Here is a 9,544-nt window from a genome sequence, read left to right as displayed (position 1 = left end):
TGCAGCGCTCATCTTGCTTTACTGGCTGAGGGAGCCGGCGTACAGCTTCCGGGTCGTGTGGCCAGCATGACTAAGCTGCTTCTGGTGAACCAGAGCAGCACACGGAAACGCTGTTTACCTTCCCTCCGATGTGGGACCTATTTATCTACTTGCACTTTGGCGTGCTTTCAAACTACTAGGTTGGCAGGAGCAGGGACCGAGCAACCGTCGCGGGGATTCGAACCACCGCCCTTCTGATCGGCAAGCCCTAGGCTCTGTGGTTTAACCCACAGCGCCACCCGCGTCAAAAATGGTACTGCCCGCTAAAATATAATGGGTGGGGTAGTCAGCAAGGAGAGCAGCAGGTGTAGCAAAGCAGAAGAAAATATACTGCATATTTATCCGGTGGGGGCCCTACTGAAATACCATTGTGGTAGATTCTGTAGGTGGATTGGCACAGATTTTCCTGTAGTTGCTCATTCAAAGATGAAATGCTCTCCCCATGGCTGCTGCTGCTATCCCAGACTTCCTCTGCTTCTTTGACCTGCTCCCCTGGCATATAGTTTTTCTTGGGAGTCTCTTAGAATGAGCACCTCCCGTGGCAATTGAATTGTACCTCATCTTCGTTTGTTCAGCTAGCCTATTAAGATCATCCTGGGCCAGCGACAGAACTTAATTGTGTTGAAGTGCTTTAACGCTGACGGAGTGCTGTTTATTCTTTAAGGTCACTTTGAAAGTGCTTACACATCCGTTGTTGAAGAAAGCCTAAAGCAAAGCAGCTTATGGAGAAACCCTATGGCTGTGTGTGGTGAACTTTGACGAGGGATCTTTCGAAAGGACAACCTACCATAGGTACAAGAAGAGATGCATTGCGGGCAGGAAAACTGCCTTGGTAAACCCCGAGGGAAACATTTCCTGCCTCCTGTGACAAAACTGCTGCTCTTCTGAACCCTCTTAAAGTGCACGGAGCCACCTTGTTTTCCTTCACAGAATGTTAGGCTTTTGTTGTTGTTGTTTAGTCGTTTAGTCGTGTCCGACTCTTTGTGACCCCATGGACCAGAGCACGCCAGGCACCTCTGTCCTCCACTGCCTCCTGCAGTTTGGTCAAACTCATGCTGGTAGCTTCGAAGACATTATCCAACCATCTCGTCCTCTGTCGTCCCCTTCTCCTTGTGCCCTCCATCTTTCCCAACATCAGGGTCTTTTGCAGGGAGTCTTCTCTTCTCATGAGGTGGCCAAAGTATTGGGGCCTCAGCTTCAGGATCTGTCCTTCCAGTGAGCACTCAGGGCTGATTTCCTTAAGAATGGATAGGTTTGATCTTCTTGCAGTCCATGGGACTCTCAAGAGTCTCCTCCAGCACCATAATTCAAAAGCATCAATTCTTCGGCGACCAGTCTTCTTTATAGTCCAGCTCTCACTTCCATACATCACTACTGGGAAAACCATGGCTTTAACTATACGGACCTTTGTTGGCAAGGTGATGTCTCTACTTTTTAAGATGCTGTCTAGGTTTGTCATTGCTTTCCTCCCAAGAAGCAGGCGTCTTTTAATTTCGTGGCTGCTGTCACCATCTGCAGTGATCATGGAGCCCAAGAAAGTAAAATCTCTCACTTCCTCCATTTCTTCCCCTTCTATTTGCCAGGAGGTGATGGGACCAGTGGCCATGATCTTTGTTTTTTTTTGATGTTGAGCTACAGACCATATTTTGCGCTCTCCTCTTTCACCCTCAATAAAAGGTTCTTTAATTCCTCCTCACTTTCTGATGTTAGGCCTAGAACCCAGATTTAAAATCCAGAGTTCATTTTGTAGACAGCCTCTGTCAAATGAGGGTAATACTGAAGTTCGTCCTCCTGACATGCTCAGTTGCAGTACAGAATTCCACCTCCTTTTCAAAGGCATTCTGCTTCTACAACAGGAATGACATGCCTGCACTTATTGCCAGATGGTTTCAGTGCAGGAAATCAATGCTGTATGTACATATGTGACATACATAACATCTTAAATTAGCGTTGAATGACTCACAGTGGGGGGGGGACTGCTAGAGATTATGCAGGAGCCTTCAATATTTGTTGCAGCACAAATGATGTATAGACGCTGCTTTTGTAACAACAGAATTTCAAGAAGTAAAGCACTGCCCATAACTTGCCACCTGTTGCATTTATCTCATACATTGTTAAAGATTATCTGTCAGTGGTGAAAAGGTGGCAAACGGCAAGTATTATGAAACAAAATGCACAGAATTCTCTCTGAAACCAATTATGCCATATAGCTAGCTGTACATTTCATAGCGTTTGGGGATATATGCAGGAAAAAACAATGATGCGGATGCCAAATGCTGAAATTCAGAGAAAAAGGAAAAGTCAGATCTCTCATTTGCCATCAGTTTTTCACTGAGAGGGGTGTCAATTATTTACTTTAGTTTATCTATCCCCCCCATTTAAAATGTGTTGAATTTAAATTAAGGCATTATTAAAATTACTAGCCTATTAAAAGGCACCCTACCTTTCATTAGGATTGCAAATCTTTTAAAGAGAGTATCCAAAATGAAATTACACTATTTAAGGCAATAGCTTAATTCTCATCTAATAGTTCTTTCAGCATTAACATTTCTATTGTAGTTTGTGAAAAGCAATAGCAATTCTGCAAAAGAGAATGCAAGATGTTAAAGAGTAAGATTTTGTTGTAATCGTTACCTTGCCTTTTAATGGTTCTGTTTTCCAAAGTTTAGCTAGATGTGGAATGCTGTTTTAAAAAATTCTAGAACTGTAAATGTAAATAGAATAGTGAGCCTTCAGCTGTCATTTAACACGGAATAAACAAACTCTTCTACAAGTATCTCATTTCCTGGATGTTCCTATTGGGAGGCAGCAAAGGATATAATAGACACATTAACAAATTACACAGAAATGCAGAAGCTTGCTTTTAGCAACAAATGGAGGTGCTGCTATAGCTAACTTAGACTCAGACTAAAGTAGATTAAAGTAGATTGTTGGCAACTGTGCATTTACAGCTGAAGTTTTTGTGGGTTTGCACAGTATCTCTCCTAAAATAAAAAGAACTGGTCTTACACATAATACAATACCTTGAGGGGAGGGGGTAAACAATACACCAGGCAAGCAGAACAAAGCTAAGGAAGGCAGGAGCAGGAATAAACAAGAAGGTATGAAGGAAACATGTAAATATAATGAAAGAGTCAAGGCCTTTGGGTTTGAACTGTGAATGACTTTAACAGACTGTAGTTATAATGGGAAGTAGCTAGGCAATGAGCTTTTGAAGTAACATCCTGAATGTATCATTGGTTGATGCCCATATAAATATTTATTATTGAAAGGGGTTTAAAACTCAGGACAGATCTCACACTGGAAAGAAGCACCTCTATAAACCCTAGGGCAGAGGTGGAGAATCTGGCGATATGTATGTTGCTGGAGGATAACTCACATCATCCCTGAACATTGACCATGCTAGCATCAACTGATGGGAGCTAGAAGTCTAAAAATATATTGTGGGTCGCTGGTCCCCAACCCCTGCCCTAGGTGATAGTTATAGTTCAGGCATCCCTAGTTTTGCGGCCCTCCAGATGTTTTGGCCTACAACTCCCATGATCCCTAGCTGACAGGACCAGTGGTCAGGGATGATGGGAATTGTAGTCCAAAACATCTGGAGGGCCGAAGGTTGGGGATGCCTGTTATAGTTGATATCTTATGCGCTCACTTCTCTTTGCAAAACATAACACAGATGGAAAAGAACTTAGTTGCTGTGATGGGGGAACGAAGACTTCTGTATTAGGAGACAGAAAACTGAGACAAATACTTAGGCAATCCGTTTTAGCTTCAACAAAGGCTAGAAAGATACACAAAAAATTATGGCACAACCTTGAAAAACTATGAGAACTATGAAGATACTCAGGAGGAAAGAATATTCCCTATGTGGAAAAGTTAAAACATTTGGTGCTTTTAAGTGTAGGAAAAGGGCAATTGCAAGGGGGAGGGGGAGGGGAAGAATGATGATAGAAGTCTATAAAATTATATGTTGTGGAGAAAGTGGATAGAGAGACGTTCTCCCTGAAATAGCAGAACCTGGGACAATCTAATGAAGCTGAATTCCGGGAGATTCAGGACAGATGAAAAAAAAAGCACTTCTTCACACAGCACATACTTATACTATGGGGTTTTCTACCACAAGATGCGGCAGCCAGCAACTTGGAACACTTTAAAAGGGGAGTTGGTAAAATTCTTGGAGGATTAAGCTTTTGATGGCTTCTATCCATGATGGCTTTTAGCTACTTCTAGTAGAGATGCTAGGCCTCCGGATACTGGTTGTTTGGGAACATGAAGCGGGAGGCGGCTATGGGGCTCATGTCATGTTTGCATGCTTCTAGGCATGGAGTTGGCCACTGTGAGAACAGGATGCTGGACTAGATGGAACTTTGGTGTGATCCAGAAAAGCTCTTACGATGAAGAAATCATCAGGCCGGCGTATCTTCTGTGTTAGCAGCTGAGGTGCATGCTTTAAAAACTCCAGTGAGAGTCAGTGTGGTGTGGTGGTTAGTGGTGATATCAGGCTTTGGGGGAGCGGCTCCCTCCCTCCCTTTGGCAATGGATAAGCAGAACAAAGCAAACATAGTCTATTACCATTTAAAGAGATTTAATGATCACAGCAAAAGAACAAAGAGTCAATTCTCGGAGTAAAGAATTAAGGTTCACACCTACTTCCTCCTGAGTCACTCTCATCACTTCCTCATCTTGCATCCTGATCTCGCAACCACTGTGCCTTCTGTGCAGCTATTTATCTAATCTCTGTGGCCTTGGACTGGTTGGCTGGACACTATCCAGTGAACTGGAATCTGTTAACTCTCTCTCTCCCAGTTCTTCTCCTAGCTGTTCACCACCCAGTTCTTCCCAACTTTTGTCTTCTGAACTATGTCCCTCTACAAACCACTGTTCCAAATCTATACTGTCCCACTTTTCCTGGGAAGATTCAGGATCCTGATCAGGGGGAGGGGGAGGCTTCCACCATTCCTCAACTGTGCAGCCCTCCTCAGCACAGTCCCTGACAGGTTATCTAGGACCTGGGAGACCAGGGTTCAAATCCTGACTCGCTCATGAACCTCACTGAGTGACCTTGGACCAGTCACTGCCTGTCAGCCTAACCTACCTCACAGGGTTCTTCTGGGGGTTAAATGATGAGAACCACATGTGCTTCCTTGGAGAAGAAGGTGGGATATAAATGCAATAAATAAATTTCACACTAGGCTACAAAGTGAGACAATGTCTAGTGCAGTGCTACCAGCCCCCTGCTGAGGTGTGGGCCAATGCCAACCCCTGACCCCGATCACATCTGCAGGCCAGTATCCCATGCTAACATCAGCCTAAGGACATTGCCTCTTCCTGCTCTTGCCTTCTCCAGGCCTCGTAAAAGGTGTATGCCAGGAACAGGACCTTTTGACTGGCACGTGAAGAAAGCTTCACATTCTTTAGATGGCTCTGACAAGGCTGCTTACAACATAAAACACAACCCCAGCGCTAGCCCCAAAATTTCTCCCCAAGTCGGCATTCAAACCTAACACTATTCATCAGAGGAAAGCAGGAAGACAAGTACAGAGTGGCAATTTGAAGCAGATGATGAACACCGCGTGTCGGAATGAGAGATCCATTTAAGCATAAGTATAGTTAAGTGCAAGTTAGGCAACAATTGTAAGCATCAGATTTCAGGATGCTAACAGCTGGGAGGTGGAAACACTGATGGCTGAAACCCACAGAAGCTTTTTAGCGGCATTATACAGCCATTCATCTTGTTTGGGCTTCTGCTCTGGGAGATGCTGGAAAAAGAAAAGATAATGTAATGGCAATAGTATATCAACAGTCAATTGCGGTTCTCTCTGAAAGCAAGGAAAGACACTTTGGATAGAGGAAAATATTTAAAATGCTTTTTGTTGTAATTAACACTGCAGCGCTGGTGTTTTTAAAGGGTCTTGTTACACCCATTTACTGGAAGATTTCATTAGACGGCCTCTCAGTTGTTGAGCCAAGCAGCTGTAGGGTTGCTGCAGGTTCAGTACAAGAGAAAAAGAGAGTTAGTGAGTTAGTGAGTTAGTTAGTTAGTTAGTTAGTTAGTTAGTTAGTTAGTTAGTTCCTGGGCCTTTAACTGTGGGCAGAGACTGCTTCTTGCACTATGGCAGCTTGGTGGCAGGGTAAATCAACCCTTCCCAAATGCTACCTTCTCAGAATTATTTAAAGTACTGAAGTCTCCTGAACTGGGCAGCCCTAGGTGAGAAAATGATATTACAAGGTTCACCATCAAGTTCCAACATAAAGGGTTGGGTTTTTTTTTTAAGTACTTTTAACTCATGACTATAAAGGGCAGATTGAGTTGTTTCACATGATAAATATGAAAGACTTTTGTGCTGTAGTGGTTAGAGTGTTCAACTAGGACCTGAGAGACCAGAGTTCAAATCCACACTCAGGCGTGAAGTGGCCTTGGGCCAGTCACACTCTCTAGGTCTAAACTACCTCACAGGGGTTTTTTTGAGGATAAAATGAGGGAAAGAAATTTGTATGCTACCTTGAGCTGCTTAGAGGAAAGGTGATATATAAATGGAAAGAAGGAAAGAAAGACTTTTATACATAATGTAGGACTGGTGAGCAGGGACTGCCTTGACATACAATGTCTAATCATACTATCTAAGGTCCATGGTATGCTGTCTCCTTCCTTGAGTCATAAGATAGTGTCTTGGGACATGCTTGCATCATCATGTCTCAAGATAATCCTTAATATACGGTACCTCCACGTTGGAATCTGTTTGCACAGCAAGATATCAGTCCAAGGTAAAGTGAAGAGAAGTATTTGGATGGTCAGAGCTTCTTTTCCCCACTCTCTTGTTCTGGGCTGGGTCCCCAAATAGGCTACACACACACACACAGTAGCCCAAGAAAATGAACTGCCATGGAGACATGGCAAGGATATCCCTACTTATTCAATTTTGTCTCCAGCCTGCAAACATTATAGAAAGTATAATGCCACTATCTGCCTCCTGAATTGCTTCTAGATTTCTCCCTTCAAAAGCAATGGGAATTGAACTCCATCTCTGTCACATTCATACTGCAGTTTCTAATAAACCTTGCGGAAAGGCAGGTGTGATTTTGTATCAGTTTGTTGCAATCAGCTCTCACAGCAAAAACAGTTTGCAGTTGCTTTCTCCAAATGAAGCTGCATATTGTAACAGTGACAACAGGCCAGCAATTTTAGCTCCTGTTTGAAGCAGGTGAGCAAACAATCAGAGGTAGTTATAACTACAGTGGTGCAGAGAAGAACATATTTTGGACACCAACTGTGTTGTAGACCACATGTGGCAGGAAATGTTTGTTTCTGAATAAGCATGCCTCCATTGATAGGTACAGTATTCCCGTGATTAAAAAGTATTTGTATATTTGGTGGTTTGGAAGGGATCAAGACAAATGCGTGAACACCACAGCTTCCAGGAAAATATGGATGAGAGTAAGGTCATAAGACTTAAAGTTACTTAAACAATGCAGACAGCATACAGAGAGAGAAAAAATCCTGCTAGCAATTTACTGAGAAAAAACCCCCAGAACTAAACCGTGTATAATTTGAGGGGAAAGCAGCAGAAAGGCTTTTCCTTTCTTAGTTCAGGCCTTCAACAAAGCAGGGACACATTCAATAAAATATGCACAGAAAAAACTCCCTCATAACTACACAGCCAATCAGGAAACATGCTACCTCAGTAAACATCATGCCCCTCCCCCTGCCTAGTTGCTAAGCTATACCTCTACCTCTACCCCTCTTGGCCAGTTGACTTCAATACTAAGACAATTAACCATTAAGTTGCACACAGAATGATCTCTGCACACAGAAATGATCACTTTCAACAAAAATACAGTACAATCCAAAATACAGTTCTTTTTTTATATCCAAACATAGCTGGGAAAACATGCTACATTTTTAGCATTAAGCAGTAAAGGCGCATTCTGAAAAATTATGCCCATAGATGAGACTGTACAAATAACTGGAATTGTTTCCATGTAATGTAAAAGGAGCGTGTGGTGAGGTATGGTAATCTATGGTGGGGCTGAATTTGTGTTTGTGATGCATCTTTAACATGCATACCACAATTCGTTAAATTGTGCATTGTGCACACATTCATTTCCCCACCTCTCAGCTTGTCTTTGGTAAAGCTTTCTCCACAGTAATAGAAAACAATTGATAATTTTGATTTTAGAAGAAAAAAGAAAGAAAAGTTCCCACAAGGCCGCTATTAATCAAACACCATTCAGCATTGTAGCACTTTCGTCTGTTAATTGTAATTGTTCGGGTATCTACTGTAGAGTGGTCTTCGCAAATAGAGAAGAGTCCTTTAATGACTACTTAGGTGATTGTACGCAGCCTGTATTTACTGACAGAAGAGCCTGGTTGATTGAGGACTTTTACTGATGGCTGTAAGTTGCTTTTCCTTATCCCAAAAAGAAAAGAAAAAATCATGGCCAGAACTTTTTGTCCTCAGGTTTCCTATTCCAAAGTTATCTCTTTCTATTTATTTATATCCCAACTTTGCTTCAATGCGCTCAAGTTGGCATACATTTTATTACTGTAATCCAACAAGATACAGAAAACCAAGGTTGAAGAACACTGCCCTAGCAGATCTATGGATGGTCTGAAATAGATCAGCAAGGTTTTGTGATTCCCAGTTGTTCAACAAAACAGATTCTGCAATCTTGAAGTCTGCCTTCCCCTGTTGATTGTACCAGCTTACCTGCATTGTGCCTGCTTAAATTCCTGGTCCAAATGAGCAGGAATGTGCAGTGACGTATGTTGCAAATCACCCTTCATCTATAAGGATCTGGTGAGCTAAAATTCTAGTTTAGAATGTTAATATAAATTAATATGCTCTCCATGCCAAATAGACACTATTATTAGCCAGCTTGCTTGGTTTCTATTTGTTTACCATTCTTTAATTTACCATACTATGCACATACTTACTAAAGGCCTGCTTTTGTGTTGTTTTTAAATCCCAATGACCAAGCAACCAGTGTGAGAAGCAGATTAGTCCTATGTTAAGTAGTGCCAGCTTGAACATTTGAAAGGTGATGCCGTTGCCATTTTCACCCTTATTTAATGAGAGCAGTGTCTTGTTTTCTGTATAGCTGACCTTTGATTTATTCCCCCTGGAGTGGGACATCACTGTAGGGGTTCAGTATATAATTTTAACAATGGCTATCAGAACAGTAGGGATCTCCGCTAGAGACAAGACATCTTTGGCATGAAATATGACGGTTTTCTTCTTTGGTCTTTACAGTGCTTGTTGATGTGTATAAAATGACTGCTTCAAATACAAGAGCTTAGTTAAGGAGCATTTCTTTTGTTTTCCTTTTCAGGATTCTATTTTCTTTTGCTGTTTCCAAGCAAATTAAATTTACTTTCTCCAGCTGCTGGTCTGGATGGAAGTAATGCAACCATCATAGATAGAAGTAGACCAACAGATGTTTTTGGATTTTGTACCATTATATGAATGTAGGTAGGCATGTTGTAGATGAGCATGTCATGTACTCA

Source organism: Podarcis filfolensis, assembly GCF_964270895.1.
Source record: "Podarcis filfolensis genome assembly, chromosome: 9".
In the NCBI taxonomy this organism is placed as follows: Eukaryota; Metazoa; Chordata; class Lepidosauria; order Squamata; family Lacertidae; genus Podarcis; species Podarcis filfolensis.
This window is presented reverse-complemented; position numbering follows the sequence as displayed.